The sequence below is a fragment of the Entelurus aequoreus genome, linkage group LG21, assembly GCF_033978785.1.
Source record: "Entelurus aequoreus isolate RoL-2023_Sb linkage group LG21, RoL_Eaeq_v1.1, whole genome shotgun sequence".
In the NCBI taxonomy this organism is placed as follows: domain Eukaryota; kingdom Metazoa; phylum Chordata; class Actinopteri; order Syngnathiformes; family Syngnathidae; genus Entelurus; species Entelurus aequoreus.
This window is the reverse complement of record NC_084751.1, coordinates 6,307,739-6,321,819: the sequence shown is the minus strand read 5'-3', so window position 1 is coordinate 6,321,819 and position 14,081 is coordinate 6,307,739. Positions and strand designations below refer to the sequence as shown.

Genomic DNA, 14,081 nt, shown 5'->3' with positions numbered 1-14,081 from the left:
GGACAGTGCTAATGCTAATGCTAGCTGGTGAGGAAGATGCCATTCACCAAAGCTTTCTTCTCCTTGCTCAGCGTGGAACTTTCCTGCTGCTTCAAGTCACACTTTGGACACTGGTGCACCTGGGCTAAGGACAGGGAACACAGGGGAATGGTCTTAAGGCCCAGCTGTCATATTACTGTGTGAATGTTCCTAATATGCTGTATATGATTATTGGGGGAATGTTCCAAACATTCACACAATAAAAAGCTTATTATTGTGGGAATGTTCCAAACATTCACACAATAATATGCTTTTTATTATTATTGTGTGAATGTTCCAAACATTCATACAATAATATGCTTTTTACTGTGTGAATGTTCCAAATCATTCACACAATATGTTTTTATTGTGGGAATGTTCCAAACGTTCACACAATAATATGCTTTTTATTAGGGATGTCCGATAATATCGGCATGACGATATCATCGGCCGATAAATGCTTTAAAATGTAATATCGAAAATGATCTGTATCGGTTTTAAAATCATCGGTATCGATTTCAAAGAGTAAAATGTATGACTTTTAAAAACGCCGCTGTGTACACGGACGGAGGGTGTAATACAGAGCGCCAATCATCCTTAAAGGCACTGCATTTGCGTGCCGGCCCAGTCACATGATATGAAAGGCTTTTGACACACACAAGTGAATGCAAGCACTCTTGATCAACAGCCATACAGGTCACACTGAGGGTGACCGTATAAACAACTTTAACACTGTTACAAATATGCGCCACACTTTGAACCCACACCAAACAAGAATGACAAACACATTTTGGGAGAACTTCTGCACCGTAACACAACATAAACACAACAGAACAAATACCCAGAACCCCTTGCAGGACTAACTCTTCCGGGACGCTACATTATATATATATATACATATATATATATATATATAAAAAGCACTTTGTGAAAGTCAAAGTACAGTGTTTGCCATAGTTGTAATGCACTTTGTGACTTCAATAATAAATATGGCAGTGCCATGTTGGCACTTTTTTCCATAACTTGAGTTGATTTATTTTGTAAAACCTTGTTACATTGTTTAATGCATCCAGCGGGGCATCACAACAAAATTAGGCATAATAATGTGTTCATTCCACCACTGTATATATCGGTATCGCTTGATATCGGAATTGTTAATTAAGAGTTGGACAATATCGGGATATCGGCAAAAAAGCCATTATCGGACATCTCTACTTTTTATTATTATTGTGTGAATGGTCCAAATCATTCACACAATAATATGTTTTTTATTGTTATTATGTAAATGTTTGGAACATTCACACAATAATAAGCTTTTCATTATTATTGTGTGAATGTTCCAAATCATTCATACAACAATATGCTTTTTATTGGGTGAATGTTCCAAATCATTCATACAACAATATGCTTTTTATCGTGTGAATGTTCCAAATCATTCACACAATAATATGCTTTTTACTGTGGGAATGTTCCAAAGGTTCACACCATTATATGCTTTTTATTATTATTATTATTGTGGGAATGTTTGGAACATTCCCACAATAATATCCTTGTTATCTCGTTGTTGTTGTTGTGTTTTCACTGTAGCTGAACACAATCCTATTTATTCCTACTGCAGCTGACGTTCTTAAAGTGACAGTACAACAAGTTCACTTCCTCAGAAGCATGGTCCTCTGCAGGGGACATTTTTCTACCAGCACAATTAGGATTGTCAAGTGACATTTAAACTTGGACACAAACACTCATCATTCAAATCATCAAACAGAAAATGCCTTCCGTCATAAAAAGTGTGACCATAATCTTAAGACTTTAAGAATGAGGTCTTAAACTAATGTGAATGTGTGACAGTCCGTAAGTCAGCTGGTAACGTGTTCCAGAGTCTGAGAGCAACTACGAAGAGACAGCGTCAAAACGATATCAATAAGTATGGTGATAGACACCTGATCAGTATCAATAAACAATGTGTTCCATAGGTACTTTCCTTTCTTGGTGGGAAGAGAGAGGAAGTATGGAAGCAAGGTTGGTTGGTAATCATGTGACACCATCAACTATCAACTTTGCATGGAGTGAGAAGAGAAAGTGAAAAGGAAGAAATTGTGGATCAAAGAGGAGAAGTTACTTTTCCAAAAGGGAGCGCATGTGGTCTGTACATGATGCAAGGCAAGAGCCACATAGCTCACCCTTTAGAGCACAGCTGTAACTTCCTGCCACTAAACCTGCAGAAAATAGTTCTTCTCAGGTTTCTATGTTCACACTTTGCACTAGTTTCTTACACTTCATGAAGCATTTGTTACACATTCATGATTTTGAAGATGTTATTGTGAAGTCTTCAATGGGATTTGACTATTTTGTTGACATTGTTTTCATCCTTGATAGCTGAGGGATTATCATCACAGGAAGTTACATTTACAATGAACTAGGGTTGTCCCATATCAATATTTTGCTACCAAAATGTATTTCCATACTTTTCTAAATAAAGGGGAGCACAAAAAATGTCATTTTTGTCTTTATTCTAACAAAAAATCTTAGGGCACATTAAACGTATGTTTATTATTGTAAATAAATAAGATTATGAACATAGACTAGACTTAGACTTCCTAATTTGAACTTTACAGCACAGATAAGAACGACATTTCGTTACATAAGCTCATGGTAGTGCAGGATAAAAAAGCAATAAGGTGCATATATAAATAAATAAATAGGTTACTGTACAGATAAATATATTGCACTTTTTCACATGCGTCCACGTTTATGGATGTATGTTATATTGTCTTTTTAACATACTAGACAACTTGTCTTTTAGTAGGAAGTAAACAAACAAAGACTCCTAATTAGTCTGCAGTAACATATTGTGTCATTTATACACCTATTATTTTCTACACATTATGAGGGACAAACTGTAAACATTGATTATTCATCTACTTGTTCATTTACTGTTAATATCTGCTTATTTTCTGTTTGACACACTACCTGTCAACTTCTGCACCTCCTTCTTCAACCCTGACACACTACCTGTCAACTTCTGCACCTCCTTCTTCAACCCTGACACACTACCTGTCAACTTCTGCACCTCCTTCTTCAACCCTGACACACTACCTGTCAACTTCTGCACCTCCTTCTTCAACCCTGACACACTACCTGTCAACTTCTGCACCTCCTTCTTCAACCCTGACACACTACCTGTCAACTTCTGCACCTCCTTCTTCAACCCTGACACACTACCTGTCAACTTCTGCAGCTCCTTCTTCAACCCTGACACACTACCTGTCAACTTCTGCACCTCCTTCTTCAACCCTGACACACCTGTCAACTTCTGCACCTCCTTCTTCAACCCTGACACACTACCTGTCAACTTCTGCACCTCCTTCTTCAACCCTGACACACTACCTGTCAACTTCTGCAGCTCCTTCTTCAACCCTGACACACTACCTGTCAACTTCTGCACCTCCTTCTTCAACCCTGACACACCTGTCAACTTCTGCACCTCCTTCTTCAACCCTGACACACTACCTGTCAACTTCTGCACCTCCTTCTTCAACCCTGACACAGTACCTGTCAACTTCTGCACCTCCTTCTTCAACTTCTGCACTTCTTCCTGCTGGCGCTTTAGCTCCGCCTCCAACTGCGCCCTGCTCTCCTGACTGGGCTTTTCTGAAAGAAGAGTGTCATCATCATCACAAACAGCAGCTTGTTTTGGCTGTAGCGCTCCACGTCACCACCGTCTCACCTCTTTTGGTGCAGTGTCTTCCTCCCTCCTCCTCCTCCTCCTCCTGCTCAGGGTCCAGACTCTCCCTCTGGGAACACAAGACAACTTTAATCAGTGCTGTGTTCTAACCTGTGTGTCTTCCTGCTGCCACCTGTCCATCACCTCACACGTCCTGGCGTGCACGTGCTGCGTATGACATCATCATCATCATCATCACATTCACTCTGCTGGCGTGCACGTGCTGCGTATGACATCATCATCATCATCATCACATTCACTCTGCTGGCGTGCACGTGCTGCGTATAACATCATCATCATCATCATCACATTCACTCTGCTGGCGTGCACGTGCTGCGTATAACATCATCATCATCATCATCATCATCATCACATTCACTCTGCTGGCGTGCACGTGCTGCGTATTACATCATCATCCTCATCATCATCATCACATTCACTCTGCTGGCGTGCACGTGCTGCGTGTGACATCATCATCATCATCACATTCACTCTGCTGGCGTGCACGTGCTGCGTGTGACATCATCATCATCATCATCACATTCACTCTGCTGGCGTGCACGTGCTGCGTGTGACATCATCATCATCATCATCACATTCACTCTGCTGGCGTGCACGTGCTGCGTGTGACATCATCATCATCATCATCACATTCACTCTGCTGGCGTGCACGTGCTGCGTGTGACATCATCATCATCACATTCACTCTGCTGGCGTGCACGTGCTGCGTGTGACATCATCATCATCATCATCACATTCACTCTGCTGGCGTGCACGTGCTGCGTGTGACATCATCATCATCATCATCACATTCACTCTGCTGGCGTGCACGTGCTGCGTGTGACATCATCATCATCATCATCACATTCACTCTGCTGGCGTGCACGTGCTGCGTGTGACATCATCATCATCACATTCACTCTGCTGGCGTGCACGTGCTGCGTGTGACATCATCATCATCATCACATTCACTCTGCTGGCGTGCACGTGCTGCGTGTGACATCATCATCATCACATTCACTCTGCTGGCGTGCACGTGCTGCGTGTGACATCATCATCATCACATTCACTCTGCTGGCGTGCACGTGCTGCGTGTGACATCATCATCATCATCACATTCACTCTGCTGGCGTGCACGTGCTGCGTGTGACATCATCATCATCATCATCACATTCACTCTGCTGGCGTGCACGTGCTGCGTGTGACATCATCATCATCATCACATTCACTCTGCTGGCGTGCACGTGCTGCGTGTGACATCATCATCATCATCATCACATTCACTCTGCACACCTTGTTGGCCTGCAGGTCACATGACTGCTGCTCCAGCTCTGCAGGGGAAGCACACCTGGGGTCAAAGGTCATGTTTACAGCTGCAGTGTGACCCTAAGCCACAAGGTGCTCACTCAGACATCGGTGCACAGTCTCTGCGTCGGCTCTGATCCGGTCCAGGTCTTGGCTCACTGAGCCGATGATTCCCACCAGCACCTCCTTGAAGGGCCAATCAGCAGCCAGGTCATGTGACTCAGAAGAGGACTTGAAGGGCCAATCAGCAGCCAGGTCATGTGACTCGCTCACCTCACTGCTGGACAAGTCCCAAGTCTTGCTGGACAGGTTCTGCAGGATCTGCACCTTCTTCTCCGCACGCTCCTCCAAGATCTCCCGCTCTTTCTCCAGACGCTCGCTGATGCAAGCAGACATAGTCACACCTGCAGTGTGCTGCTGCTGCTGCTGCCTTGCTCAAGGTGCTCACCTGAAGTCTTTCTCCATCTTCATGAAGAGCTCCTTGAACTCTGCACTGATCTCTTCTCGAATCTGAGCCTCCACAACTAAACGTAAGGCGGCCTCCTTGTCCCACTGACACACACATGAACACACACATTAAAGACACACACACACACACACGCATTAAACACACACACACAGATATTAAAGACACACACGCATTAAACACACACACACACACAGGTATTAAAGACACACACGCATTAAACACACACACACACAGGTATTAAAGACACACACGCATTAAACACACACACACACACACACACAGGTATTAAAGACACACACGCATTAAACACACACACACACACACACACACACACAGGTATTAAAGACACACACGCATTAAACACACACACACACAGGTATTAAAGACACACACGCATTAAACACACACACACACACACACACACACAGGTATTAAAGACACACACGCATTAAACACACACACACACACACACACACACAGGTATTAAAGACACACACGCATTAAACACACACACACACAGGTATTAAAGACACACACGCATTAAACACACACACACACACACACACACACACACACACACACAGGTATTAAAGACACACACGCATTAAACACACACACACACAGGTATTAAAGACACACACGCATTAAACACACACACACACACACAGGTATTAAAGACACACACGCATTAAACACACACACACACAGGTATTAAAGACACACACGCATTAAACACACACACAGGTATTAAAGACACACACGCATTAAACACACACACACACAGGTATTAAAGACACACACGCATTAAACACACACACACACACACACACACACAGGTATTAAAGACACACACGCATTAAACACACACACACACAGGTATTAAAGACACACGCATTAAACACACACACAGGTATTAAAGACACACACGCATTAAACACACACACACACACAGGTATTAAAGACACACACGCATTAAACACACACACACACACACACACACAGGTATTAAAGACACACACGCATTAAACACACACAGGTATTAAAGACACACACGCATTAAACACACACACACACAGGTATTAAAGACACACACGCATTAAACACACACACAGGTATTAAAGACACACACGCATTAAACACACACACACACACAGGTATTAAAGACACACACGCATTAAACACACACACACACAGGTATTAAAGACACACACGCATTAAACACACACACACACAGGTATTAAAGACACACAGATATTAAACACCACACACAGGTATTAAAAACACACAGATATTAAACACACACACACACACACAGGTATTAAAGACACACAGATATTAAACACACACACACAGGTATTAAAGACACAGATATTAAAGAGACACACACAGGTATTAAAGACACACACACACAGGTATTAAAGACACAGATATTAAAGACACACACACACAGGTATTAAAGACACACACACACAGGTATTAAAGACACACACACACACAGGTATTAAAGACACACACACACAGGTATTAAAGACACAGATATTAAAGACACACACACACAGGTATTAAAGACACACACACACAGGTATTAAAGACACACACACACAGGTATTAAAGACACAGATATTAAAGACACACACACACAGGTATTAAAGAGACACACACAGGTATTAAAGACACACACACACAGGTATTAAAGACACAGATATTAAAGACACACACACACAGGTATTAAAGAGACACACACAGGTATTAAAGACACACACACACACAGGTATTAAAGACACACACACACAGGTATTAAAGACACACACACACAGGTATTAAAGACACAGATATTAAAGACACACACACACAGGTATTAAAGAGACACACACAGGTATTAAAGACACACACACACAGGTATTAAAGACACAGATATTAAAGACACACACACACAGGTATTAAAGACACACACACACAGGTATTAAAGACACAGATATTGAAGACACACACACAGGTATTAAAGACACACACACAGGTATTAAAGACACAGGTATTAAAGACACACACACAGGTATTAAAGACACACACACACACAGGTATTAAAGACACAGATATTAAAGACACACACACACAGGTATTAAAGACACAGATATTAAAGACACACACACACAGGTATTAAAGACACACACACACAGGTATTAAAGAGAGACACACACAAACAGGTATTAAAGACACACACACACACACAGGTATTAAAGACACAGATATTAAAGACACACACACAGGTATTAAAGACACACACACACACACACACAGGTATTAAAGACACAGATATTAAAGACACACACACAGGTATTAAAGACACACACACACACACACAGGTATTAAAGACACAGATATTAAAGACACACACACAGGTATTAAAGACACAGGTATTAAAGACACACACGCAGGTATTAAAGACACACACACACACAGGTATTAAAGAGACACACACACACACACACACAGGTATTAAAGAGACACACACACACACAGGTATTAAAGACACAGATATTAAAGACACACACACAGGTATTAAAGACACAGGTATTAAAGACACACACACAGGTATTAAAGACACACACACACACACACAGGTATTAAAGACACAGATATTAAAGACACACACACACACACACAGGTATTAAAGACACACACACACAGGTATTAAAGACACAGATATTAAAGACACACACACACAGGTATTAAAGACACACACACACACACACAGGTATTAAAGACACAGATATTAAAGACACACACACACACACACAGGTATTAAAGACACACACACACAGGTATTAAAGACACAGATATTAAAGACACACACACAGGTATTAAAGACACACACACAGGTATTAAAGAGACACACACACACACAGGTATTAAAGACACACACACACAGGTATTAAAGACACAGATATTAAAGACACACACACAGGTATTAAAGACACAGGTATTAAAGACACACACACAGGTATTAAAGACACACACACACACAGGTATTAAAGAGACACACACACACACACAGGTATTAAAGACACACACACACACACAGGTATTAAAGACACACACACACACACAGGTATTAAAGACACACACACACACAGGTATTAAAGACACACAGATATTAAACACACACACACACAGGTATTAAAGACACAGATATTAAAGACACACACACACAGGTATTAAAGAGACACACACACACACAGATATTAAACACACACACACACACAGGTATTAAAGACACAAATATTAAAGACACACACACACACAGGTATTAAAGACACAGGTGTTAAAGAGACACACACACACACACACACACACACACACACACACACACACACACACACACACACACACACACACACACACACGTAGGTGAGAGGTGAAAGTCTTCCAAGTGATGCTGTGTTGTGTCTGACTTTGACACCTTCCTACCTTCTGCTGGTCCTCCAAGGTCTTGTTCCCCTCCAGCACCGTTCCCTCCATCTCACTCTGGTCCTCCTGGTCCTCCTGGTCCCACTCTTCACCGTCCTCGTCCTCCGCCACGTCTTCTAGACCGCTCTCCCAAGCCAGCAGCGAGCTCTTGCGGCCCCCCGTCCTGCGTGGCTCGGCCTGGTCGATGATGATGGACAGTTCCATGGCCGACCTGTGGGAGGAGGCATCCAGGCTGACGGGCCTGCTGCTGCTCAACACCACCACCTAGAGGACACACACAGACCTGCTGGACTGAGGGCATCACTATTCAGAGTGCTCAACATGGTTTCAGTCTTGCTAGATCAAACAGCAGCTTCTGTACCATGGAACACAATACTAAGTACAACTGCTGCTTTGTATTAGACATGTTGTACTTTGTATCTTCCATAACATGTCTACTGACAGATAGAAGTTACAACTATACTCTACTTTGTATTAGACATGTTGTACTTTGTATCTTCCATAACTTGTCTACTGACAGATAGAAGTTACAACTATACACTACTTTGTATTAGACATGTTGTACTTTGTATCGTCCATAACATGTCTACTGACAGATAGAAGTTACAACTATACACTACTTTGTATTAGACATGTTGTACTTTGTATCTTCCATAACTTGTCTACTGACAGATAGAAGTTACAACTATACACTACTTTGTATTAGACATGTTGTACTTTGTATCGTCCATAACATGTCTACTGACAGATAGAAGTTACAACTATACTCTACTTTGTATTAGACATGTTGTACTTTGTATCTTCCATAACATGTCTACTGACAGATAGAAGTTACAACTATACACTACTTTGTATTAGACATGTTGTACTTTGTATCTTCCATAACATGTCTACTGACAGATAGAAGTTACAACTATACTCTACTTTGTATTAGACATGTTGTACTTTGTATCTTCCATAACATGTCTACTGACAGATAGAAGTTACAACTATACACTACTTTGTATTAGACATGTTGTACTTTGTATCTTCCATAATGTGTCTACTTTGTATTTTAAATGGCAACATAGGAGGATACATGTGCATGTACGAGCCAGTCTTCCCCACAACAATAGAGAGGAAAAGAAGGAACTTATTGACTACAACATCAGACTACAATGGTGGACCCCTGCAAAGCACTTTGGGTAAATTTCTGCTTTATATGGATAATCTGCTGACGTCACAAATTCCAAACATCTTGTTTGGAGAAAGTAGGAAGTTGATGTTTTCAGGACTTGTCCACTACACTTACCAAAAGGTAAGAACAGTTGCCCTTTAAGACACTGTAGTTAGCAATGACAGCTGCTTTGTATTTGGACTCCCTGTCATGTGATTGATTGTTTTCTGCCAGTGTACAAACCCTGTTTCCATATGAGTTGGGAAATGGTGTTAGATGTAAATATAAACGGAATACAATGATTTGAAAATCCTTTTCAAGCCATATTCTTATATTTGTAAAAAAAATGAATGATGGGTTCTCACTTCTCTGTGAAGCGCTTTGAGTGTCTAGAAAAGCGCTATATAAATCTAATCCATTATTATTATTATTATTATATTCAGTTGAATGTGACAACATATTTGATGTTCAAACTCATAAACTTTATTTTTTTTTTGCAAATAATAATTAACTTGTAATTTCCTGGCTGCAACACGTGCCAAAGTAGTTGGGAAAGGGCATGTTCACCACTGTGTTACATGGCCTTTCCTTTGAACAACACTCAGTAAAGGTTTGGGAAGTGAGGAGACACATTTTTGAAGTGGAATTCTTTCCCATTCTTGCTTGATGTACAGCTTAAGTTGTTCAACAGTCCGGGGGTCTCCCTTCTGCTATTTTAGGCTTCATAATGCACCACAGATTTTCAATGGGAGACAGGTCTGGATTACAGGCAGGCCAGTCTAGTACCCGCACTCTTTTACTATGAAGCCACGTTGATGTAACACGTGGCTTGGCGTTGTCTTGCTGAAATAAGCAGGGGCGTCCATGGTAACGTTGCTTGGATGGCAACATATGTTGCTCCAAAAGCTGTATGTACCTTTCAGCATTAATGGTGCCTTCACAGATGTGTAAGTTACCCATGTCTTGGCCACTAATACACCCCCATACCATCACACATGCTGGCTTTTACACTTTGCGCCTATAACAATCCGGATGGTTCTTTTCCTCTTTGGTCCGGAGGACATGACGTCCAAAGTTTCCAAAAACAATTTGAAATGTGGACTCGTCAGACCACAGAACACTTTTCCACTTTGTATCAGTCCATCTTAGATGAGCTCAGGCGCAGCGAAGCCGAGGGCATTTCTGGGTGTTGTTGATAAACGGTTTTGGCCTTGCATAGGAGAGTTTTAACTTGCACTTACAGATGTAGCGACCAACTGTAGTTAGTGACAGTGGGTTTCTGAAGTGTTCCTGAGCCCATGTGGTGATATCCTTTACACACTGATGTGGCTTGTTGATGCAGTACAGCCTGAGGGATGGAAGGTCACGGGCTTAGCTGCTTACGTGCAGTGATTTCTCCACATTCTCTGAACCCTTTGATGATATTACGGAGCGTAGATGGTGAAATCCCTCAATTCCTTGCAATAGCTGCTTGAGAAAGGTTTTTCTTAAACTGTTCAACAATTTGCTCAGGTATTTGTTGACAAAGTGGTGACCCTCGCCCCATCCTTGTTTGTGAATGACTGAGCATTTCATGGAATCTACTTTTATACCCAATCATGGCACCCACCTGTTCCCAATTAGCCTGCACACCTGTGGGATGTTCCAAATAAGTGTTTGATGAGCATTCCTCAACTTTATCAGTATTTATTGCCACCTTTCCCAACTTCTTTGGCACGTGTTGCTGCCATCAAATTCTAAAGTTAATGATTATTTGCAAAAAAAAAAAAGTTTATGAGTTTGAACATGAAATATGTTGTCTTTGTAGCATATTCAACTGAATATGGCTTGAAAAGGATTTGCAAATCATTGTATTCTGTTTATATTTACATCTAACACCATTTCCCAACTCATATGGAAACCGGGTTTGTAGATCTGACTGGACTTGTGCTACTTTTGGACATGACAATGATCAGCACCTTCTGGGCAAGGGCGGAGAACTTCAGGACGTTGAGTGTCTCGTCCACGCAGGCGGCGCTCTGGTTGATGTTGACCACCATGGTCACCTTGCCGGCACCACAGAAGAAGAACTGCAGGAAATGAGTCAGCTTGGATTCCCTGAAGGGAATGTGATGCTGGATCCTGCAGAGGTCACAAGGTCAAAGTGTGGTCAGGTGACAAACAGCCACACTGCATACTTGGCCTGCTGGTTGAGCCTCATGGCGTTGATGCACTTCCCAAGTGTCAAGAGGGAGTTGTTGATGTTTCCCGCCTCCTTCAGGCGCTCTCCTGTGTTGTGCGTGCGGGAGCAGCGCTCGGAGCCGGCCAGGTCGCACAAGGCCAGCCTGCACACACGCACACACACGCACACACACACACACAGGAGCTTGCTACACAATCTCTGGCCGCGTGTCACTTGCTCGCTGGCACTCACTCGCTAATGCCCAGGACTCTGGGAACGCCGCTGTCCTCCACTCGCAGGATCCTGATGGAGAAAATGCTGTGGCTGCAAAACAAAGATGGCCGCCGGTAACGACTGGGGTCTGGCGCCGGCGGGACTAGATGGAGGAAACAGGAAGTGCTTCACCTCCTGCTGGATAGATGGTTAAGTCTGGTGGAGGAGAAGCTCTGGTTCTTCTTTCCAATCTTCATCACCCTGTAGGCCTCCTCCAAGCTGCTCACCTGGATCCACTTCAGGTCTGCACACACATGGCCAAAATGTCCCCGTAAGAGCCTCCGCTGCAGGCAGGAGGCGGAGCTTGTTACCTTTGATGAAGGAGTTTCCTTTCACGTCCTGAGACACTCGCAACACCGTCCTCTTGACGTGTCTCAAAGGCACCTGAACACACACACACACACACACACACACACACACCTGTCAGCCAATCAGCACGTGACATCAAGAAGTAGAGACTGATTGAATTTGGCATTTTGACCTATTTCTTTTTCTTTTCACAACAACAGATACAAAATACCACATCTAGTACTTAGAAAAATGACATCATAAACATTTTACAGGCACTAGCCCGTTTTCCCTGCATTAGAAAAGTTGCCTTGTTTCTCCAACTGCAGCACTTACGTGGCCACGCCCCCTGCCAGGTTGTCCATGGTATATCTCTTCAGCAAAACTTTTTTTCCACTTCTATTTTCTTTGGTTTGCTACTGCCAGGTCTGCAGCGCAGGCTCATTAAAGGAGCGCCACCAGTTTCATGATCAATCACATAACGCGACAGAGATGGATGGACAAGAAGATGACAGAAAAGATTTCTCTGCAAAGTTGGTGTAAATATCTTGACAAATAGGAAATGATTATATAAGTCAAGAAGAGCCGGCAGCAGCTCACACATTCTCATACTTTCTGTAACATCCAGGAAGAAGTGATGTCAGCCATCTTGACAAAAGTCTCAACTATAATCTACAGAATTGTTTTTATTGAAATATTGCAGGAGGAAACCTTACAATGTATTAAATCCATAAAGTGTACAAAATGGAGTAGATGAGTTATTGTCATGTACACAAATGTCATATTTTCCCAGGAGATGTTTGGAAATAAAATGTTGATGTTCCTCTAAGACACATGTAGTAAAGGTGTTTGATGTTTTTTCATGATCAAACATTATATCACTACTGGAGGTGTATCACAATAGGTGTAGGTGTATCACAATAGGTGTAGGTGTATCACAATAGGTGGAGGTGTATCACAATAGGTGGAGGTGTGTATCACAATAGGTGGAGGTGTATCACAATAGGTGGAGGTGTATCACAATAGGTGGAGGTGTATCACAATAGGTGGAGGTGTATCACAATAGGTGGAGGTGTATCATTGTGGGTAATCCAAGATGGCGGCGCCCATAGACGCAGCGGTTCAGAGCTCTGTTTTTTGGTGCAAGTTTGTGATATTTTTGCTTGTATATGTGTGTGTCTGTTCACATTATGCCGGGTGACTAACATCTACAGTCCAC

General features: G+C 42.2%; 1 pseudogene; it reads right to left on the bottom strand.

The window, feature by feature from the left end:
- Window positions 1-14,081, bottom strand: part of LOC133638220 (kinesin-like protein KIF20A) — a 67,570-nt pseudogene that overhangs the window by 17,242 nt on the left and 36,247 nt on the right.